Here is a 23,115-nt window from a genome sequence, read left to right as displayed (position 1 = left end):
TGTTTGACTGCCTCTGGTTTAATCAAGGCCAGTTCCAGAAGGCCTCATCTCAGGCGATGAGCTAAACATCGATAGGCCTTGAATATGGGTTTTTATTCTTCTCTGTGTTCCTTTAGTTGAGACCACTCTTATTCCAGAGGCAGGGATCACGCCTTGGAGTTCTGTTTTGAATTTTGCTGTTTGATATACTTGCTTGGTTTATAAAGTCACTAGATAGTCAGAACCTTTTTTGTCAATAAAACCAAATGTTTTTATGTCCCAGAACTCCTTATGTGGAAGGGAAAGGTCAGGGATTTCATGTGCTCTAATGTAATATCTGGTGATAATCCAGAGTATTGATGGATTTTGATTTTTCATGTCTTCTGAATAAGAAGGAATCTGAATAGTATAAAGAATCCTGAAAAGAATGTGACTCTCAACCTGGAGTTTGATTTATACGCTAAACTTCTAGCATCTGCCAAGCTCTAACGACGTAACACAAATGCAGTAATGCTTAAGAAACCTGCCATAAAGCAAAAGGGCGTGGGACCTGGACCTTCTGTTGCCATGGAGAGGAAGGCAAAGGGAACCGCACCACTTGCCCTTTGATCTTACCCCACTGATGGAAGTCACCCAGGGTCTCCCAATTAACAAAGGTGCTGCTCTAAGTGTGGGACACAGTGCGAGTCACCAAAACCACACTGCTGTTTTTTTCTGAGAGCAGTACACGCATTTAGGAAACACACGCAGGAGGGTTTAGGGCTCAGAGATGCTTTAACTTCATCTCTGATTCTAACCCGTTAGGCTCTGGGTTGCTGTGTAGTCTGCACAGGTCATCTCTGCTAGACAGCAGTCTGGAGACGGGATTGCATGGTCATGGTGTGAGTTCATGCCCTCCATGCGTCCAGGGCACCTTAAGAGTAGTTGTGCTGTGCTGGTGGTTCTGTGCCTGTCTCCTGGGGATTTGTTAAAATGATATGTAAAAGGCTTTTGTGTACCTCCTTTTAAAAAATTATTATGAGTCACTTTTATTTTGTGTTTCTTATTTCCGAACATGGTGCTGGACTCCTTATGCGTGTTATTTCATTTGTGCCTCCAGCTGCCATCTAGCATAGTTTTATTATTGTCTACACGGAGAAGGCTCCATCTGAGGCTTATTTCAGCTTCTTGCCCGTGGCTGCTTAGCAAGTACAATTAGTGGAGGTGGGATTGGAGTCTGTATCTGTTGTGAAGAGTGTTCTAGACAGGAACAAATTTAATAAGTAGCTTCGAGAGAAAACAATTACTAAGAGAGTTTAAACCATATTTTTAAAAATATTTTTTATTGCGGTGAAAGTCATATAATATAGAGCGCACTGTTTCCACCATATTTACCTGTGCAGTCCAGGGGCACGGAATGCGCTCACATCATTGCCACCCCTCACCGCCATCCGGCCCCGGAGCTCTTCACCTTCCTGAGCTGAAACTCTGTCCTGCTTCCACCAGCTCCACGTTACCCCTCCTGCAGCCCCAGGCGTCTTCCAGTGCATTTTGTGACTCTCTGAATTGAACTAGTCCTGGTACCTTGTATAAGTGAAGCCGGACCATACTTGCCCCTAATGTGTATGGGAATGCATCTCTCAAAGCTGTTTTTACGTGGGCCATGTTTAGGGTCTTTATGGAACTCGCCACAATGCACTTCCGGTTCTTGTTTCGGTTTTTGGCTCCACGCGTGTGAGAACTCATCTCCCTGATGAGGGATTGAAACCACGCCCCCTGTATCGGAAGGTGAGACCTGAATGGCTGGACTGCCAAGGATGTCCCTGGAACGCGTTCTTAAGACTAACTTGAAAACGGATTGTACCTTCTCCCTCCCCCACCCCAGACCTAGAGACTGTCATACAGATAAAAGTAAGTCAGAAAAAGGACAAGTGTCACATATCAATGCATGGATGTGGAATCTAGAAAAATGGTACAGATGAGCCTATTTGTAGGGCAGATATAGAGACACAGAACAAATGTATGGACTCCAAGCGGGGAAAGGAGGGTGGGATGAGTTGGGAGATTGGGATTGACATATATACATGACTGTGTATAAAACAGGTAACTACTGAAAACCGTTCACTTTTAGTAACGTCACTGCACACATCCCTGAGAATTTCAAATCTTTCTCATGAAAAGGAAAGCATTGGTAGTTTGTTTAATCCCTTGTTGGCAGTGAATTGTTTTTTCCCCAACATTTTACTATCAAAAAATTTAAACATGGGAAAAATGGAAAGAACTGCAGAGCAGACCCTCATCCGTCTGCGGTTTTTCACTTCCTTGGAGAATCCTTTATACTCTGCCTTCTGTCTCCCCAGTGTACACACCACCCAGAGGCCCCCTAGCTCTGAGTAATTCACTGCTGGGCCTTAGCACAACTTTTGACGTACAGAATGCTCTGAGTCTCATTTTAGTTGAATCTTGACGCCTCATCCATTGATACATATTTGTAGCTCTCGTAAGAGGTCATCTACACACAGAAACCCTGGCCTGTGGGCTGAAATGCAGCTCATCAAGGTTTTGTTCAGCTTGTACAGAGCTTTTAAGAAGTGTGAATTCGGATTCCTTTGGGTGGACTGTGCACATCTCAGAGCTTGCAGGGAACCCTCTCATCCCCTCTGACTGTGTTACGTTAGGGTAGAACACCACCTCGAGCCTCCCTGAGCCTTTCCAATTCTTCCCCTCAAATCACCACTGCCCTGAGATATATCACCCCTGGTTCTTTACTTGCCTTGCCACAGGAGCTTGGTCTCCCAGGTCGTAGCTGTTTAGGCAGCTCTGAACTCTGATTCAGTCTTGTGAGGATGGTGACAGATCTCTTTAAGTTGTATCTATGGGTAGCTGCGTGCTGCTAATCTTTTCATCTCAAGGGTACTGCTTAAGAGTCTTTGAATGCTTTGCAGGGGAAATTGGTGCAGAATTGGTTTGCCTCTGTCTGGTTCCTTCTTGCTTCCTCAGGTCCTGGCTGCCTTAAAGTGAAAGTCACTTAGTCGTGTCCGACTCTTTGCGACCCCATGGACTACATAGTCAATGGAATTCTCCAGGCCAGAATACTGGAGTGGGCAGCCTTTCCCTTCTCCAGGGGATCTTCCCAACCCAGGGAATGAACCCAGGTCTCCCACACTGCAGGTGGGTTCTTTACCGGCTGTGCTCCGGTACTGGAGCCTTGGCAATTCTCTAATGCCGTATAAGCCCACCGTTTCCAGAAGCATCCAGTCTATCTCTCTAAACTGTCTGGTTCATGCATGTTCTACCAGCCTGATCCTCAGGGCGTTGGATGTGGCCAGTCCCAATTTAATGTTGCCAGTGATAAACAGGTTGGTGGTGTGAATAATCATTTTTCTCCTTTATATGCTTTTCCAGTTTGTTTTTATTTATCAATGTCAGGTTTCCATTATAGTGAACTTTTACTAGTGAAAGATAATGTTACTGTTGAATCCTAATTGTAACTAATAGTATCCCCTGATTTTCTTTCCTAAAGATCTTATATTTTTAGCAATCTTAAATTTGTTTCAGAGTTAAATGAAATCTACTTGCCCAAAGAAGCAGTGTGACTGTTGAGAAGGCCTTGATACGAGGGTCAGGAGACCAAATACAGGCTTTGACAGTGTTGGGCAGTGTCCTTGAGCAAACCCGTTAATTTTGGGGGTATTCGTCTAAGTACAGAATTATTTCTGAAGTCCTAGGACTCTAAGAAGAGAAAGGCCAGGCTCTGGGAGTGAGAGGTGGGAAGATTGACAGAAGATGTTTATCTTTTGTGATTGAGCTCATGGATCACTGTTCTCTTACGATAATCATATATCTCATGGTTTTCACACTGAGAATATCCCAATGATGTACAACATCCACAGTCCTACTTAAAACAATTGTGCCCTTAAGCCCCTCTTCTCTCACCCTGCAGTCCTCCTCACAAACCAGTGTAAGTAATTATCAGAACACAAATTCAAACACTGAGGCTCTAGCAAGCAGCTCTAACATCAGAGAGTTATTTTCAGATCTCTAGGATTTGAATGGCAGTCCCTTTTAGGAATGCGAGTCTCTTGACTGGCAGGAGGAATGTCTTCATTCACACTTTTCATGGGTTCATTGCCAGGGGCCTTCCAGAAGTGTTCAAGCCTTACTTCGTGAATCCCCATGGGGTCCCAAGCCTGGTTCCACTGCAGCCAACCTTTTCTTCCCACCTTCTTGCCAACTCCGGCATCTTGAGCTGGGATAAGCCTGGTTCCAGAAGACGTAGAAGGGCGGTGGCAACTATGCTGGTTGGCTGTGTTCCATCTGGGAAGGTCAGGGCAACGTGACCGTGCTGTCAGGGTTAGGGGAAGCCGGGGAAGGGTGACCCACAGGAAGGAAGGGATAATTTAACTGAACCCAGTCTGAACCTTTGAGCAGTTCAGTTCAGGGACAGCACTGACGTCAAAGCTGTTTCTTATTTTAAAAAAGCCAGGCTGTCTGATTCAAGTAGCCCCTCTTACCTTCTGCCAGTCCAAAGTGCCAGGTCATGACCCTTTGGAAAATCATTCTTTATAACTTTAGCCCAGGTAGAAGTTTCCCTTTCTTCCTCTTGTTAGATAGGGTTCTGATGCTGAGGGCCAAAGGACAGAGGGGCTAAAGAAACCTCAAGTCTCACACATCTGATGGATTTTACATTCTTGCTTCATCAGACTCTGGATCTTAAATAACAGCCTGTCCTACAGTGATTTCAAGCCTTCTCTAAACTTAAACATTTCTTTCTCTGTCCTATTTAAACTGACACAAATAATAAGAATTTTTAATTACTTAAATGTGATTTTAAAGAATTGCTGTGAGTCAGTTTTATAGATGTGCTTACACAAAATTAAATACCTGTACAATTGTATGATAAACCTGATATGTAAATATGTCCACCTTGGAAAGTATGATCCTCTGCTTTGCATGCAGGCTTTTAATTTTGTAACATAATATTTCCACTGTTTTAAATCTTTGTCCATCACTGTTTGGCACCTTTGTTTTCAGAACAACACATTATAGTAGGGATTCAGGTTCAGGTAACAGGGAATCTTCCATCTGGTGGCACTGAGGTAGGCATGCTCACTCAATGCTCACAGCATCCCTGTAAGAAAGCCGATGATGTTTTTTCCTTCTAGAAGAGTGAAGGAGATGCTCAGGAGATTTTGTAATTTGCCCCAGAGTTCTTCCAGGGTCTTCACAAGCCTTCCCTAATCCTCCTCTGGTTAGGATTGAATGCCTCCTTCCTTTAAACTCATGCAAAATCCTTCATGTGGTTCTGTTTGATATTTTTGCAATCCTGTCTTGTGTTACTCTCTTTCTAAGCATCTCACTTACCAGACTTCTAATTTTCTTGGCGTGTGATGTCAGGAGCCAGGCTTTGTATCATTTCCTCCTCGATGTATCACGTCCTCCTCGATGTCCAGCATGCATCACACCTGTTTAAAATTGTGATTCTCTGTGTTTCTTGGATTGAATCAAGTTGATTTGTGGCCATCTTATTACTTTTGGTTGAGCCTTTCATTCAACAGGTATCTGTTGAATGCCTGTGATATGCTTGGCTAAGCACTAGGGGTATAGAAATAAATGTCAGACAGAAACCGCTGCTTTCATGGAACTTAGTGAAGAGAGGGAAGCACTAAGCATCAGAAACAAGTAGATACTAGAGGACCAGGTGGTGATGGTGCTATGAAGAAGGCAAGGAAGGAAGGGGGACAGTTGGCAAGGGTCGCAGGTCTAGATGCAGTGGTCAGAGAAGGCCCTCTGAGAAGGTAGTGCTTGAACGAATGCTGAGGAGGTGAGGGACTGGGCCATGTATACATACCATTGACATTTTAAAAACGATGTGAGTTTAAAACGTTTTTAACAGGAAAGCAAAACATTGGGTGACTTTTTCCCTCGGGTTTTAGATCCATTTTGTTGATCTTAGACTAGAAGGGCCTTAGAAGTTATCTTGTCCTTCTTCTTCTTTTTATGCTTTGTAGATGAGGAAACTGAGGCTCCAAGAAGTCAAGTGTATGACTTTAACTTGGCCTTAGATTAACCACTGAAATTGTAGAGCTTACTGAAAACCCAGTTGTGCTGTTAAGATCCCAGTTACTCTTCCATCCATCTGCTTTCTCAGCAGGCCTCTGCTGCTGCTGCCGCCGCTGCTGCTGCTGCTGCTAAGTTGTGTCAGTCGTGTCCGACTCTGTGTGACCCCATAGACGGCAGCCCACCAGGCTCCCCTGTCCCTGGGATTCTCCAGGCAAGAACACTGGAGTGGGTTGCCATTTCCTTCTCCAGTGCATGAAAGTGAAAAGTGAAAGTGAAGTCGCTCAGTTGTGTCTGACTCCTAGTGACCCCATGGACTGCAGCCCACCAGGCTCCTCCGTCCATGGGATTCTCCAGGCAAGAGAATTGGAGTGGGGTGCCATCGCCTTCTCTGCAGCAGGCCTCTGTCTTATACTGATTCTGTGGCATAAGGTGAGCTTGAAACAACGTCAGAGAAACAGTGTGTCCTCGGTGTACTTTATAATCCACGTGGAAGACCAGCTGCATATCTAGGAATCAGAGGCTACTGAGGCCAAGTGTAAATAGCAATGTGAATTCAACTTAAAATGTAATCACTGAGGCATGGAGTTGGTAGGAGAGCTGAGTCTTGATCCAGCACTAGAGAAAGATGCGCCATTTAGGGGAAAGAGGAGGTCATTCATTTCAAGCAAGTGACACAGGAAGCTGCAAAGCTAAGAGGGCAGGGAGGACTGACATAACCCAAGCTTCCTTGGAAGTCTCCCATGGTGAGATAGTGACAAACAATTCCAATATACCATGTAAATTTAACGTCAGTGGAGAAAGTCGTAATTAAGCTTCATTTAGTTTCCAACTTGAGCAGAGTAAACGTCTGCATGTCTTATGGCTCTGGATTATATCAGCCCAGCTAAACACGGAACAGGAAGTCGAAGGCACTTCAAAAATGCCTTGACACATATGTTAAATATTCCAAGCTGATATTAACATCCTAAAAGATTATTAATATGTAGGAAATCTACTTTAATTTTTAAGGCAGTTTGTTTCTTACGGATAAGAAACTGGTTCACAAATCTAGCTGACAAGCTAAATCACCTGGGAAGTGTTTAAAAAAACTGTTCCTTGGACCCACATGTTTTGATTCAGGAGGTCTTGAGAAGGGCAGCAAAATGAGTATTTTTAACAAGCTCCACATGAATTTAGATAATCAGCCAGCTTCAGAAATGTGCAATGTGGAGGGCTCAGCATTGCGTGGACTGTTTGCTTCTCTCATCCACATGTTAGAAACTTGAATGATATACTGATTTCAATTTTAATTGTCTTATTACACATAAAAGGCCTGAAGAGGAAAAGGTCATGTATCATTGCTTCCACAGGTTGACATATTTTGACTTTCTAATGAATGAACTTCTAAATGTTGTTTGAGGTGATTCAGATTTCTTTTTCCTTGGGTTGCAGGAAAAATGAGATACTTTATCATATTTCTAAAGGAGAAATAATCTGTACAAGTAATGTATAGAGTTCATGCTCAGGTGATGGAATCAGTTGGTTAATTTCTTCTTCGATTTCTTTTTTGACCCATTGGTTTTTCAGTAGTGGTTTTTAGTCTCCAGGTCAATGTGGTTTTTTTTTTTTTTTTTCTCTTCTCATTTTTTTTTTTCGCTGTGGTTGGTTGATTCCAAGGTTCATGCCGTTATGATCAGAAAAGATACTTGAAATAATTTCTATACTCTTAAATTTGTTGGGGCTTGTTTTGTGCCCTAGTATGTGGTCAGTCCTAGACGATGACCCATGTACAGTTGAAAAGAGTATGTTTTCTACTTTTTTTGGATGTAATATCCTGAAGATATCAGTTAAGTCTAGCCATTCTATTGTATCATTTAGAATCTTTGTTGCCTTATTTTCTGTTTTGAAGATCTGTCCATTTACACATTATTTGCACAGTGGGGTATTAAAGTCTCCTACTATTATATTCCTATCGATTTCTCCCTTTGTATCTGTCATTATTTGTTGTATCTATTTGTGTGCTCCTATATTGAGTGCATATATGTTGAGGCAGGTAAAATCCTCATCTTGTAGTGATCCTTTTATCATTATATAGTGTCCGTCTCTATCTTTGTTGATAGCCTTTGTTTAGAAGCCTGCTTTGTCAGATATGAGTTTTTCAAGCCCTGCTTTCTTGTCAGAATAATTTGATTATTCTATTTTTCAAATGAACAAAAATGTACATGAACAGTATCATCGGCATTCCTGATAAATGGTGATAATGACCAGTTCCATTGATCAAACTGGTATGGTTTCTGGTATGTAGTGTGGACTCCTAAGTAATAATGGGTACTGTTATTTGTTTTATAGATCTCTGTGCCTTCCACAGGTCAAATTCTAAGTAGATTGAACACATAAAATAATTGATGTGTATGGAGGAAGCACAACTGGGTGTGTAAGAGATCTCAGCAAATACTGTCTGTTCAGACTCTTCTGTTACTGCAGACCTGATCAGTTCTGCTCAAGTCCCAGTCCACCTGCGTCAACAGAGACTTGGGCAGCTCATTGCAAACAGTGCTCTCTCATGTGAGGACCAAGTGGTTACGTTAGATCTGAAACCGAGTCAGAGTTTAAGAAAAAGTTTGACATGAAGATCAGAATTTAATTCTGCTTAAGAATCTCAGAACTGTCTCACATCCTTAGGTCAATGTGGGGACTGATTGTGGCTTCCTGAAATGGCCCAGAGGACATAGTCAGCTGGCCCTCTGTGGCTCCTGTGGCCTGGCAGGCACATCACTCCACTGCACCTGCTGCTGTGACATGTGTCTCTAGAACCTGCTTTTTATTTCATTGAATTCATGTTGAGCCATTGTCCTGATGTGTTCATTTTCCTCCTTATTCCTGACCCTCTAATCTTCTGACTTTGTCAGTTTTCATGTTTCTTTCCTCACCTTGCCACAGAGGCCTTCATGCTTGGGGCTGATTCATAATCTGTAGGCTCTGACTTGGTTCCATAACCATATTCACCCTCCCCTCATAGGTCAACAAACCCTCAACCAGTTCTAGTAGGAGAATCAAGCACAGTATAACCCAGAGCCTGAAAATAGTTTTGCTGAATGGTGCTAATGGAGAAATCAGTTCAGTTCAGTCAGTTGTATCTTGACTCTTTGCAACCCAATGGACTGCAGCATGCCAGGCTTCCCTGTCCATCACCAACTCCCAGAGCTTACTTAAACTCATGTCCATTGAGTCAGTGATGCCATCCAATCATCTCATCCTCTGTCATCCCCTTCTCCTACCATCTTCAATCTTTCCCAGCATCAGGATCTTTCCCAGTGAGTCCATTCTTCGCATCCGGTGGCCAAAGCATTAGAGTTTCAGCTTCAGCATCAGTCCTTCCAGTGAATACTTGGGACTAATTTCCTTTGGGATTGACTGGTTGGATCTCCTTGCAGTCCAAGGGACTCTCAAGAGTCTTCTCCAACACCACAGTTCAAAAGCATCAATTCTTTGGTGCTCAGCTTTCTTTGTAGTCCAACTCTCACATCCATACATGACTACTGGAAACACCATAGCTTTGACTAGATGGACCTTTGTTGGCAAAGTAATGTCTCTGCTTTTTAATATGCTTTCTAGGTTGGTCATAGCCTTTCTTCCAAGAAAAAGTGTCTTTTTATTTCATGGCTGCAGTTACAATCTGCAGCAATTTTAGAGCCCAAGAAAATAAAGTCTGTCACTGTTTCCACTGATTCCTCATCAATTTGCCATGAAGTGATGGGATCTGATGCCATAATCTTAGTTTTCTGAATGTTGAGTTTTAAGCCAACTTTTTCACTCCCCTCTTTCACTTTCATCAAGAGTCTCTTTAGTTCTTCTTCACTTTCTGCCATAAGGGTGGTGTCATCTGCATATCTGAGATTATTGATATTTCTCCCAGCAACCTTGATTCCAGCTTGTGCTTCATCCAGCCTGGCATTCCACATGATGTACTCTGCATATAAGTTAAATAAACAGGGTGACAATATACAGCCTTGACGTACTTCTTTCCCAGTTTGGAACCAGTCTGTTGTTCCATGTCCAATTCTAACTATTGCTTCTTGACCTGCATACACATTTCTCAGGAGGCAGGTCAGGTGGTCTGGTATTCCCATCTCTTTAAGAATAATCCACAGTTTGCTGTGATCCACACAGTCAGTGGCTTTGGCATAACCAATAAAGCAGAAGTAGATGTTTTTCTGGAACTGTCTTGTTTAATTGATAATCCAACAGATGTTGGCAGTTTGGTCTCTGGTTCCTCTGCCTTTTCTAAATCCAGCTTGAACATCTGGAAGTTCACGGTGCACATATAGCTGAAGCCTGGCTTTAGAATTTAGAGCATTACTTTGCTAGCATGTGAGATGAGTGCAATTGTGCGGTAGTTTGAGCATTCTTTGGCATTGCCTTTCTTTGGGCTTGGAATGAAAACTGGCCTTTTCCAGTCCTGTGGCCACTGCTGAGTTTTCCAAATTTACTGGCATATTGAGTGAAGCACTGTCACCCCATTATCTTTCAGGATTTGAAATAGCTCAACTGGAATTCCATCACCTCCATTAGCTTTGTTCATAGTGATGCTTTGTATGGCCCACTTGACTTCTCATTCCAGGATATCTGGCTCTAGGTGAGTGATTACACCATCATGGTTATCTGGGTCATGAGATCTTTTTTACAAAGTTCTTCTGTGTATTTTTGCCACTTCTTAATATTTTCTGCTTCTGTTGGGTCCAAACCATTTTTGTCCTTTATTGTGCCCGTCTTTGCATGAAATGTTCCCTTGGTATCTCTGATTTTCTTGAAGAGATACCTAGTCTTTCCCTTTCTATTGTTTTTCTCTATTTCTTTGCATCAGTCACTGAGGAAGGCCTTCTTATCTCTCCTTTCTATTCTGTGGAACTCTGCATTCAAATGGGTATATTTTTCCTTTTCTCCTTTGCCTTTAGCTTCCCTTCTTTTCTCAGCTATTTGTAAGTTCTCTCAGACAACCATTTTGCCTTTTTGCGTTTCTTTTTCTCGGAGATGGTCTTGATTCCTGCCTCCTGTACAGTGTCAGGAACCTCCATCCATAGTTCCTCAGAAAGATGGAGAAGTAAGGGCTGAAAAAAAAAAGAGGGACTAGGTGCTTATCAAATAGCTTTCTCTCTTATCCAGAGCCCCACACCTTAGGGTGTGGGAGGAGGAGCTGAGTGAGTTCTCTCTGCATCGACAGAGCCATCTGTGTTAAACAGGATCATTCCCACTACAAGCAAAAACACAGTTAAAACTTAACTTAAACATAAAAGAGAAGTTTTTGACCCCCAAAATTAGAAAGTCCAGGATAGTGTTCAGGAATGGTCTTCTTTAGATGTTTAAATATTATTGTTAGGACTTTATGCCTCTCAACTTTGGATTCTCTCCACTTTCAGGCAGGTCCCTACTCATGTGGCAGGATGGCATAGACATAATTTACGCCCTTATCGCTTCAACCAGAAACAGAACACTTTCTTCCTAGTTGCTGTGTAGGCTGTATAGCTCAGGGCTTCATGTGGCATGCTACCCCCACCCGCCACAGATACCTTCTCATGCCAGTGCATCTTTGGTGCTGTATCATTACATAACTGTGTTAACAAGATGTCTCCTCTTTCACTGATGCACGGGTTCTCTTTCCCCACTCCTGAAGACAGGGCAAATCATTTCATGGCTTGGACCAATAGTGCACGCCAGAGTTTGGCTGTGCCAGTTCTGAGCCCAGTCGTAAGAGTTTCTGCTGTCATTCATTTTTCTTCCATGGATCTTCAAGTCAGGAAATTAGGCTGAGGAAATGTGAATAGAGCAGTTTCAGGGAAGATCCAGCCAGCACGAAGGGCCAGTTATGACAGCGGCCAGTTGAGCCAGGTGCCAGCGCGCAGCTGAGTCAGTCAGTCCAGCCAGTGCCACATGGAGTGGAGATGGTCCAACCCCAGTGAGCCTTGCCCAGATTCCTGATCCACAGATTTGCAACTGATAGTTACCATTTTATGCTACTACATTGTGGGGTAATTTGTCATTCATTAATAGAAGATTGGAAGAGTCTTTTAATGTTAAAAAAAAAAAACTCCTGGGGTATAATTGACATATAGCATGTTAGTTTCAGTGGTCAGCATAATGATTCAGCATTTGTATACACTGTGAAGTCATTTCCACAATAGATCTAGTTACATCATCACCAAACAGGTACAGTCTTGGGTTTTTTTTTTTTTTTTGTATAAGGAGAAAGAACTCTCTAAAGATGGACACTTTATCAACTTCCAAATGTCTGATCGAGTGTGACCCCTAAAGTCACCATGCTGTGCGTCACGTCAGCGTGGTGTATTTGCACTCTAATGGGAAGTGTGTTCCTTTGGACTCCCACTCTCCTTCCTCTGGGAGCCACCAGTCTGTCCTCTGTATCTATGAGCTTGACAGTTTTTGCTTTATTCTGTTTTTAAGATTCTACATATAGGTAAAATTACATGTCTTGTCTTTTCTCTGTCTGGCTTATTTTACTAGCATAATGCCCTCAAGGTCCGTCCATGTTGTCACACATGTCAAGACTCTGTTCTTCCTAATGGCTGAGTAATACTCTGTTGTGGGTATGTATATCTTCTACACCTTCTTTATGCCTTTATTCATTAAAGGTCACTTAGGCTGTTCCTGTATCTTGGCTATCGTGAATAAAGCTGCCATGAACACAGGGGTGCATGTATCTTTCTGAATTAGTGTTTTCATTTTCTTCAGATAATACCCAGAAATACAGTTGGTGGGTCATATGGCAGTCCTATTTTAATTTTCTGGTTGGTTTCCATAGTGGTTGCAGCAATTTCCATTCCCACCAACAGTGCACGAGTTTCACTTTTCTCCACATCCTTGCCAACACTTATCCTTATCTTTTGGAAGATAGCCATTGTAAAAGACATGAGGTAATCCCTCATTGCGGTTTTGACTTGCATGTCTCTAGTGAGTAGTGACACCCAGCGTCTTTTCACGTGTCAGTTGGCCATCTATATGTCTTCTTTGGAAAAATGCCTGTCCAAGTCCTCTGCCCATTTTTAACTGGATCATTTCCTTGCTATTGAGTTGTGTGGCTCCCTTATGTGGTTTTATATCAACTCATTATCAGATGTATGATTTGCAGATATTTTCTTCCATTCAGTAGGTTGTCTCTTCACTTCCTTGATGAACTCTGTCGCTATGCAGAAACTTTTTAGTTCAATATAGTTTCATTTGTTTATTTTTGCTTTTGAAGTCAGATCCAAAAATTTGGTGCCAAAACCAATATCAAGAAATTTACTGCCTAGTTTTCTTCTAGGACTTTTATGTTATCAAATCTCACATTGAAATCTTTAATCCATTTTGAGTTAATTTTTTGTATGGGGTTAGATAGGGGCTCAGGTTCATCCTTTTCATATGGCTGTCCAGTTTTCCCAGCACCATTGAAGGAAACTGCTTTCCCTGTCATATATTCTTGCCTCTTTGTCATAGACTAATTATCTGTATGTAAGTTTATTTCTGGTTGTTATATTCTGTTCCATTTATCTGTGTATCTGTTTTTTGCCAATACCATAACTTTTTAAATTCCTATTGTAACTTGTAATATAGTTTGATATTAGAGAGTGTGATGGCTCTAGCTGTTTTCTTTCTCAATATTGCTTTGGCTATTCAAGGTCTTTTGTGATTATACACACATTTTAGCATTGTTAGTTCTATTTCTGTGAAAACTGCTGCCGTGGTTTTTATAATGATTGCATTGCATGTGCAGATCGCTTGGGCAGCATAGATGTTTCAACAATTCTTCTAGTCTATGAGCACAGAATATCTTTCCATTTATTTGTGTTTTGTTCAGTTTCTTTCATCAGTGTTTTATAATTTTCAGGGTAATGATCTTTCACCTCTTTGGAAAAATTTATTCTTAGTCATTTTATTCTCTTTGATACAAGTATAAATGGAATTTTTAAAGTTGTCTCATAGTTGTTTTTTGAATGCAACAGATTTTTATGTATTGATTTTGTATCCTGCAAACAATATGTTTATTAGCTTTAATATTTTTGAGTAGCATCTTTAGGGTTTTCTATATATAAAATTATGTCATCTTCAAATGGGGCTTCCCAAGTGGCACAGTGGCAAAAGAATCTCCCTGCCTATGCAGGAGATACAGGGGATGCTGGTTTGATCCCTGGGTCAGGAAGGTCCCCTGGAGGAGGGCATGGCAACCCACTCCAGTATTCTTGCCTGGAAATTCCCATGGACAGAGGAGCCTGGTGGGCTACAGCCCATGGGTTAATAAAGAGTTAGAAATGACTGAAGGCATACACACACACGCACATGTGTACACACACACACACACACACACACACACACCCTCAAATACGGGCAGTTTTACTTTTTCCTTTCTGACGGGTAGCTTTGATTTCTTTTTCTTACTTATTTCTCTGACTCAGACTTCCAAAGATACAGTGAGTAGAAGTGGCAAGAGGGACATCATTTTTTTCTTCCTGATCTTAATGAGGAGAAGCTGAAAGTTTTTTTCCTCTGAGTAATGTTAGCTGAGGGCTTGTTATATATCGCCTTTATTACACTGAGACGTATTCCTTCTATACTTAGTTTGCTGAGAGGTTTTGTCATAAATGTATGCTGAATTTTATCAAGTTGCTTCTGTTGAGATCCTATAATTTTATCCTAAATTTTGTTAATATGGTGTATCATGTTGATTGATTTGCAGATGTTGAACCATCCTTGCATCCCAGAAATAAATTCCACTTGATATGGTATGTGATCATTTTAATACATTACTGAATTCAGTTTAGTTACATTTTAATGAGGATTTTTACATCTATGTTCATCAAGTGTATGATAGAATTGTGTGTGTGTGTGTATATATGTGTGTGTGTATTTTTATATGTATACAGGCTTCCCAGGTGGCTCAATGGGTGTCCACTGCGAAGCAGCAGACTCAAGTTCCAGTCCCTGGGTTGGAAAGTCCCCTGGAAGAGGGCATGGCAAACCACTTCAGTATTCTTGCCTGTTGCCTGGAGAACCCCATGGACAGAGGAACCTGGCAGGTTATAGTCCATAGGGTTGCAAAGAGTCAGACACGACTGAAGCTGCTAAGCATGCACTGCTGCTGCTGATGCTGCTGCTAAGTCGCTTCAGTCGTGTCCGACTCTGTGCAGCCCCATAGACGGCAGCCCACCAGGCTCCGCCCTCCCTGGGACTCTCCAGGCAAGAACACTGGAGTGGGTTGCTGTTTCCTTCTGCAGCTAAGCATGCACACACACACGTATACATACATACATATGTGTGTGTGTGTGTGTGTGTGTGTATATATATATATATATGTATCTTTTTGTCTAGTGTAATATGCCCCCTAAGGTAGAAGCTTCATTGTTAATTTCATTTTGAATGATCTATCCAGTAATGTAAGTGACATATTAAATTCCCCTACTATTACTGTATTTCTGTGTATCTCTCTCCTTGAGTCTGTTAGTATTTGCTTTATATAGTCTTTATATTAAAGTCTGTTTCGTCTGATATGAGTATTACTACCTCAGCTTTCTTTGGTTCCATTTGCGCAGAACATCTTTTCTCATCTCTTCACTTTCAGTCTGTGTGTATCCTTACATCTGAAGTGAATCTCCTGTAGTCTACATATAGATGGTCTTGCTTTATAATCCGTTTAGACACTGAGTCCTTTGATTGAAGAAATTATTTGTTTCCATGTAAAGCAATTGATGCTTATGCTATTGCCATTTTAATTGCTGGAGGGTTGTTTCGTGCTTCCTCTCTATTCCTTTTTTCTCTTGCTCTCTTCCTTTGTGGTTTGATGTCTGTCTTTATTATGTTTAGACTCCCGTCTGCTTTTCTTTTGTGTGTGTACTGTAGGTTTTTGCTTTTTGGTGACCATGAGGCTCACATATAAAAATGTATACATACATTCAACAGTTCATGTTGATAACAGTTCAAGTGAGAACGCATTCTGAAACGCTACCTTGCACCCCCCGCCACCCTCCCCTGACCATCTCAGAATTTTGTCCTAGGATCATGCTGGAATATCCTTGTACACACTCATGGAGATGGGGGTGAGATTAGCCATAAACTAGAAACAAGTAGACTGGGGGTAGGGGCTGTGTGGCCCCAAGAGAAACTAGGACATTGATACAGGACTAACTATGCAGACAACATCCTCAGATGCTCACCTCCCCATCTGCTTTGGTTATATTTGCCTTATTTTGCCTGTGCTGCTGTTTCCATGTGCATTTATGGAGTACCTAAAGAGCAAGACCACTTCTCCTTCCTTGTCACATTTCTCTGTGAGTGTGACACATTCAGGGAAAGAGCTTTGTTTATATGCAAACAGATTTTAAGAGCTTATAATCGGGACCTTTCCACATTTTGTATTCTGTTGTCTTGAAAATCTGGCTTTGAGAATATATATATAAGCAGATGGCTTCCTATACATAGCATGCTAAAGAGTTGCAGTTCTGCAGCAAAAATCAGAAAAGAAAAACCATATATGTGATGATGGGACTTTACCTCAAAAATACCCACTTAATACTATCAAAATAACTCACATTAAATGGAAAAGCACAGGAGGGAGTGAAAAATGCTTATGGGTTGGAATGTGTTAAGCACAAGAAACTTAATATTCATATATTTTAAGTTCACTCTACATTTCTTATCATTTTACAGTGTGTTGCATGGAGAGGTGTGAGAAATTCTTTGTATCTTCCAGAAACTGTATCTTTCACGGAGAGAGAATATTATCTTTACAACTTGTTAAAGCAACTGTGAAATAAACTGAATCTTTTTGTCTTCAGAGTGGAAGGGCTGGTTGACACCTTCCCTCATTTGTCTTAAGAGTCCCCCCCTGCCCCCCCGAACCAGGCATATGGAAGATTTCTTAATAAGATTTGTTGATAACTCTACTGATATGAAGAATTCATCTACTGTAATCTTTAGACATTACCAACAAAATGAGCCTGGTTTCTATAACTTTCCTCTTGATAGAGCATAAAATTTTTCAAAGCCATTTACTCCTTTGTACATTCTTAGTTATTTCAAGAAGGGAGGTGTTTTCTATTTCCGGTCATAGATGAAATAGACTTCATGTTGGACTAAACGCGCATGAATATGAACTCAAGGCATTTCAGGAAGTCGGTGGACCAGCACATAGAGTAACAAATAGCAGATTATAAATATAACTGATGACCAGCCTAAGGCTGACTCCTTGTAAGTAAAGCCCGCTTTCCCATGTTTGCTCTCCCACCACAGCTCAAGTGGTCCTAATGGATTATTCTTTCAGATTTTGCTTTAACTCTGTTTATGGAAAGGCCTTATATTGAAACTTGGAGTATATTCATTTCTTCAGTGATCTACTTAGGAGACTTTCATAGAGAACAGACTTTGGGCACAGCAAGGGGAGGAGAGGTTGGGAAGAACTGAGAGAATAGCATTAAACATCTACATCACCATATGCAAAATAGATGGCTAATGGAAAGGTGCTCTGTAACAGGGAGCTCAGCTTGGTGCTCCGTAGTGACCTAGATGGGAGGGATGGGTGGCAGGAAAGGCGGCTCAAGAGGAAGAGGACCTATGTATGCTTACGGCTGATTCATGTTGTTTCAGGGATGGAGCCAACATAATATCATGAAGCAAGTATCCACCAAATAAAAATAAATTTAAAAAGAAAGAAAATAGAGGTGTGTTATGTGTTGGTTAAATGAATAAGTGGAGAAGTGCTTGGAGGTGAACGAGGGCAAATTCAGTCTAGGTGAGATAGGAGTCATGGATGTGTAGTTTGAAACAGTATTTGGAAATGCTAGCATTGTTAAGTAATATGTAGAGCACAGTGTATTTACACGTTTGAATATGAAAGAAATGAAGTGGAAGTCTGGGATGAAGCAATTGCATGGATGTTTTTATTTGTGCACATAAGTCTCTCTTGTATTAAGTCATCTCCAAGGGATGCCACTGGGGCATTAGCGGTAAGCAGTGTTTCTCAACCTCAGTGGTACTGACACTTTAGACTGGAGAATTTCTCATTATGGGAGGCTGTCCTGAGGAGTGTTGGAAGTTAAGTATCATCTTTGACCTTTGGCCCACTAGATGCCAGCAGCACCTTCCCCCTCCCATTTTGACAACCAATTCTTTGGACTTTAACCAACTTCTCCTGGAGCAAGACGGGAGAGGGAAATCAGTCGTAGGTTGAGAACCACTGGTTTGGAACATTCACAGATACCGGGAGTGAAGTTTTTAATCACCTGCCATGAAATACTCTAACTAGAACATTAGCAAAACCAGCATTTATTCTGCAAGGCTGTGCTCAGAAGAAAGTTCGTGTATTGACCACAAGTATCTGACCATAGTCTTGGGTGTGCTGGAAATGCAGCTTTATTTTGGGGGAAAGTGTGCGTTCTCAGTCAGTCAGTCATGTCCAGTTCTTTGCGAACCCATGAAGTGTAGCACCCCAGGCTCCTCTGTCCATGGGATTCTCCAGGCAAGAATACTGGAGTGGCTTGCCATTTCTTCCCTCGGGATTTTCCTGACCCAGGGATCGGACCCGAGTCTCCTGTGCCTCCTGCATTGGCGGCACATTCTTTACCATGGTGCCACCAGGAAAGTACTTACTGGGGAGGGGGAGTACTTAATTTCTATTGCAATGCCCTCTCCAATCCCATTCCACCAGGGTGCCAGAAATTTAATCAGAGTCAATATTATATTTCTTTTCTTCAGAGCTTACCAAGCTTCAGGGGCATAGTGCGCAGGAGTCAAAGGTGGGACTCCAGCAACAATTGCCCACACTCACATCCTTTGAGATGCTCATCATTCATTCCACGTGGACGTCAGCCATGGTGCTCATTGGCTGGTGCTAAATCATTCCTCTCCCATCCCAGGTCCTCGAGATCTGGCAGCTCCCTCTGCTATGTCTGTGCTGTTCTTAGACACGAGGAAGTTTTTCTGCTGCTCCTACACCCTCCTAAGAGATGAGAAATTCCACAGGCTGTGTAAATAATTGTGAGGGTTGGAATAAAGGTGAATGTTATCTTTGCTGCCCACAATCAGAGGCCATCTTTGTCTTACTACAACCCTTTGGTTGGACAACCCTTTAGAATGGACTAGCATCGTACTCTATATGATTTTTTCTCCACACTGGGTTGTTTCCAGTTTGCAATCGATTTCCACTCCAGCAAGTATCTTCAGTAAGTTGCTGCCTCTACTCTCTGTCGAATGATGGCTAGTTTGGTAACCCTTCAGTCTTATCTATATGAGTATTTCTGGGCCACGCTCTTCCTCCTCCTGTTCCTTCCCCCTCCTTTTCTTCTCTCTGTGCTTCTCTTCCCTCTCCCCGCTTCCCCTTTGCCTCTCTTTCTGGAATTCCTTTTCCCTTCTGACACTTAATCTATATCCTAAATTTTCTTGTTAGAACTATTCTTGCAACTCCTGACTCTTCTTGGTGGCACTGATGTGATAAATACTGATTATGACTAGCCAAACACTAGTATTTTCTTTATATTATCTCATGATATCCTTAACATCTCTGAGTCCTGAGAAAGAGCATCCATTTCAAAAGACCAAGGCAGAGGTTGCAAGGATTCTCTGACCTAACCTTAGAAGCCACACAGCATTACTTTCCACACATAGTATTGGTTACAAGTGAGTCACTAACGCCTGCCAGGTTCGTAGAGAGGACAGTTAGACTTCACAACTTGCTGGTGAGTGGCAGGTCACAGAGCAGAAGATCACACGAGGTGATGGACATAACCACCACCATCATTGGAAAACACAGTTTACCACATCCACGTTTGGATGCTGGTCCTGTTACTTACCAGTTGACTGTTTTGTGTTGGTTTTACTATCTCAAGGTCTAGCTCTCAAAACTCTAAGATGAAAGTTCACTTCGGATGTGATTAATTTCTCTTCTGACTATTAATAAAAAGTTCTTCCTGCGTAGACCCCACATAGCCTACACGTTGTGTTCCCAAAGTTCATACATGTCGTTCACTAGGGAAAAATAAAGAGAAGAAAGATTCTGCCCTTTTGATAAATCTACCACAACATTAATTCGAATATAAAATTTAGAAGAAATCTGAAGGTCAGACTTCCCCTAGAGCATTGGCTTATCTGAAGCATTTTTTGTATAATATTCTAGGAAAGCAGTGTACTTAATAATGATCTTGAATTCAGCTCTTTGATCAAACACCTTTCTATTTAAAGATGAAAGCTATACGACAGGAGATAAATAGAAACAGAAAGAAAGCTTGTTAATACTGTGTCAATAAACTGAAAGATGATGTCAAAAAAAGAAATGTGTCAACTGTGGTTCTTCTTTTGTTAAGGTAGAATAGAAGTTACTTTTAATAAATGCTACTAAACTTTCTGCCTCCAAATCAGGGCCAATCATTTCCTTGTTAAAGGAGAGGTCACAAAGAATAATCTCAACCCTTAATGTGTAGGTAGATTTTAAGTTCTATTAGACCTGTTTTCTAGTGCCTAACTGGATGGATGGCATAATTACCATGAGCACAGTTGTTTTTCAGTAGAACAAATACAGTCAAATCATATTTCCTGAACCTGTAGGCCATTATAGATAGGTAAGTGCATTGTTACAAAAAGTATAGTCATTTTTCCCATTCTTGTTTCTCCCAACCTGGAATGCCAGTTGCTGAACTGGTAATCATAGATGGGAATCAAATATGGCAGTTGGTGGAAGAAAGATAAGTCAGTTTAGAGAGATTATTTTAGAAGGTTGCCAGGAATTTTAGTATCTTGACAATGTGCCTCAAAGTCTTGATAACCGAAGGGCACCTCCTTTATCACACTAGTTCTGTTTTTGAAGGTCGTCACTATGGATGGGTCATTATGAGGACATCACTCCTTTATCTTGAAAGCTGGAACATAAGCACAAATCCCGTTCATTTAAGAAATTCAGATGCTGTTATTCCATGAAGTTAGAAAAGCCAGTATGAGTGAAGTCAGAAATGTTAGAAATTCTGGCTTTGAGTCATGACTCATTCACCTCGGGTAAGCACCTGTCCCACCCAGGCTGAAGTTTGCTAATAAGTAAAACCTAGTAACTCCTTCCAGCTCTTGAGTTCGACTCCCTTAAGTTAACTGAAAATAGCAAGTTTTCTTGGTGACTGATGCTGTAAGAGACATTTACCAGCACTGCAAGTGGGGGCACATACTTTCAAATGCTTTGCTTTCAGCCACTTCCCCCTTGCCATCCTAGCTCAGGGACTGATGCACAAAACCACTAAAATATCTAAAGACTTTAAATTAAACATGTTCTCTTTTATGATTGGCATAAAAGTACAGCTCGTTGAAACCATGGAAAGAAGGAAAAGCAGAACTTGTTCAAATACTGAGCTCCTTCGAAAATTAAATGCCTTCAACTAAGAGATGACTCTCGGGGAATCACTTTTTCATTACAGCCTCTGGGTTCTCATGTCACACCTCATTTGAACATTTCACCATAGCATCCACTGGGCTGTACTGAGCAGAGGGAATTTTATGCCTGGTATTGTTGAATGATTGTTTTTTTTTTTTTAATGCCCTAAAAATGTTGACTCAGATTTAGAACTGTATTTGAGTGTAACAGAAATTCAAGAAATAAAAATAAGGCCAAAAAAAGCCAGCATGATTGTTGTTTAGTCGCTAAGTTGGGTCCAATTCTTTTGCGACCCCATGGACTGTAGCTCACCAGGCTCCTCGGTTCATGAGATGTTCCCAGGCAAGAATATTGGAGCAGGTTGCCATTTCCTTCTCCAGAGGATCTTCCTAATCCAGGGATTGAACCCCTGTCTTCTGCATTGGCAGGCGGATTCTTTACCACTGAGCCGCCAGGAAAGCCCAGCGTGATTGTTAGAGATGCCCAGAAGAATGAAGGAAAACAAAGTGAGCTGAAGTACACCAGCAACAGTTGTGGATGTGCTGGGTAGGGATTGGCAAGTGAAATCCAGTTTGTATATAGGATGCCAGTGATGCCAGATCTTCTCTTCATAGGTTTAGAAGCTTCTAAAATTAATTCTTTGTTGCTCAAGGTTCAGAAAGCTTAATTTACATTAATATATAATGTGCAGTGAATGTGAATATCAGACTTTTTTTTTTTATCTGTACCATTTAGAAAGGAGCAGAGACAATAACCAAACCTTGTAACTAGCTCAAAAGATAGACAGGCTGTTTATTTCCATTCTCTTTTGCTGCAGGGGAGGGGCTGGGGTGGAGGAGGCTGAGACGGAGCACAGTTATTCCCTTGCTTCTTAGAAAGATACCCACCCAGCCAGGTACTCACGGAAACTGATAGGAGACTTTGGAGAGCAGCCCTCTCCAGCTCAGGTCGGCCCATGCCAAATGGTTTGGCTGAGGTTTGGCTCTGAGTTGTGAAGTCTTCCATGAGGAACCTTGCATCACAGGCAGCAGGGCAGAATGAACACAGGGTTACGACTTGGAGATTAGAGAGACTCCATGCGTGCGTGCTCAGTCATGTCTGGCTCTTTGCAATCCCATGGACCTTAGCCTGCCAGGTTCCATTGTGCGTGGGATTTTCCAGGTTAGAATACTGGAGAGGGTTGCCATTTCCTCCTTCAGGGCATCTTCCCAACCCAAGGATCAAACTCCCGTCTCCTGAGTCTGCTGCACTGGCAGGTGAATTCTTTACCACTGCGCTCCCTGGGAAGCAGAGAGACTCCAGGTCACTGTAAATTCTGAGAAAGCTTCTCCAGAGAAGCTGTTTACCCGTTTCTCAGTCCACCTCTCACCTGCTATACCCTGGGGAACAGACCACTTTTTCCAGCCTCCACAGAGCGTGTGCATGTGTATACTTGATTGAACATAAGATGGAAATTTTACTCAAGCCCTCAGAGCAAAAGGTGTGAATTATACTCTAGTCTTTGTAAAGCATCTCATGTCAGAGACAGCGTCACTGACCCTTTACGTTGAACAACCAAGACTTGTTTGGTTAAAACAGGTTAGCACAATATATCCTCCATTGTTACTGGTTTTGAATATCTGGACATGGAACAACACACTGGTTCCAAATAGGAAAAGGAGTACGTCAAGGCTGTATATTGTTACCCTGCTTATTTGACTTCTATGCAGAGTACATCATGA

General features: G+C 41.8%; 1 protein-coding gene across 2 annotated transcripts in view; it reads left to right on the top strand.

Annotated features, from left to right (window-relative positions):
- RARB (retinoic acid receptor beta) overlaps window positions 1-23,115 on the top strand; it is an 863,700-nt gene that overhangs the window by 201,201 nt on the left and 639,384 nt on the right. The window contains exon 1 of one of the 2 annotated variants that reach the window (XM_069572812.1): window positions 6,110-6,450. The exons of the other annotated variant lie outside the window; for it this stretch is intronic. The gene's annotated coding sequence lies outside the window, so the exon portion shown is untranslated. Of the gene's footprint in view, window positions 1-6,109; window positions 6,451-23,115 lie in introns of those variants that run through there. 2 annotated transcript variants of the gene reach the window in all.

Source organism: Ovis canadensis, chromosome 26, assembly GCF_042477335.2.
Source record: "Ovis canadensis isolate MfBH-ARS-UI-01 breed Bighorn chromosome 26, ARS-UI_OviCan_v2, whole genome shotgun sequence".
Taxonomy (NCBI): Eukaryota; Metazoa; Chordata; class Mammalia; order Artiodactyla; family Bovidae; genus Ovis; species Ovis canadensis.
This window is presented reverse-complemented; position numbering and strand designations above follow the sequence as displayed.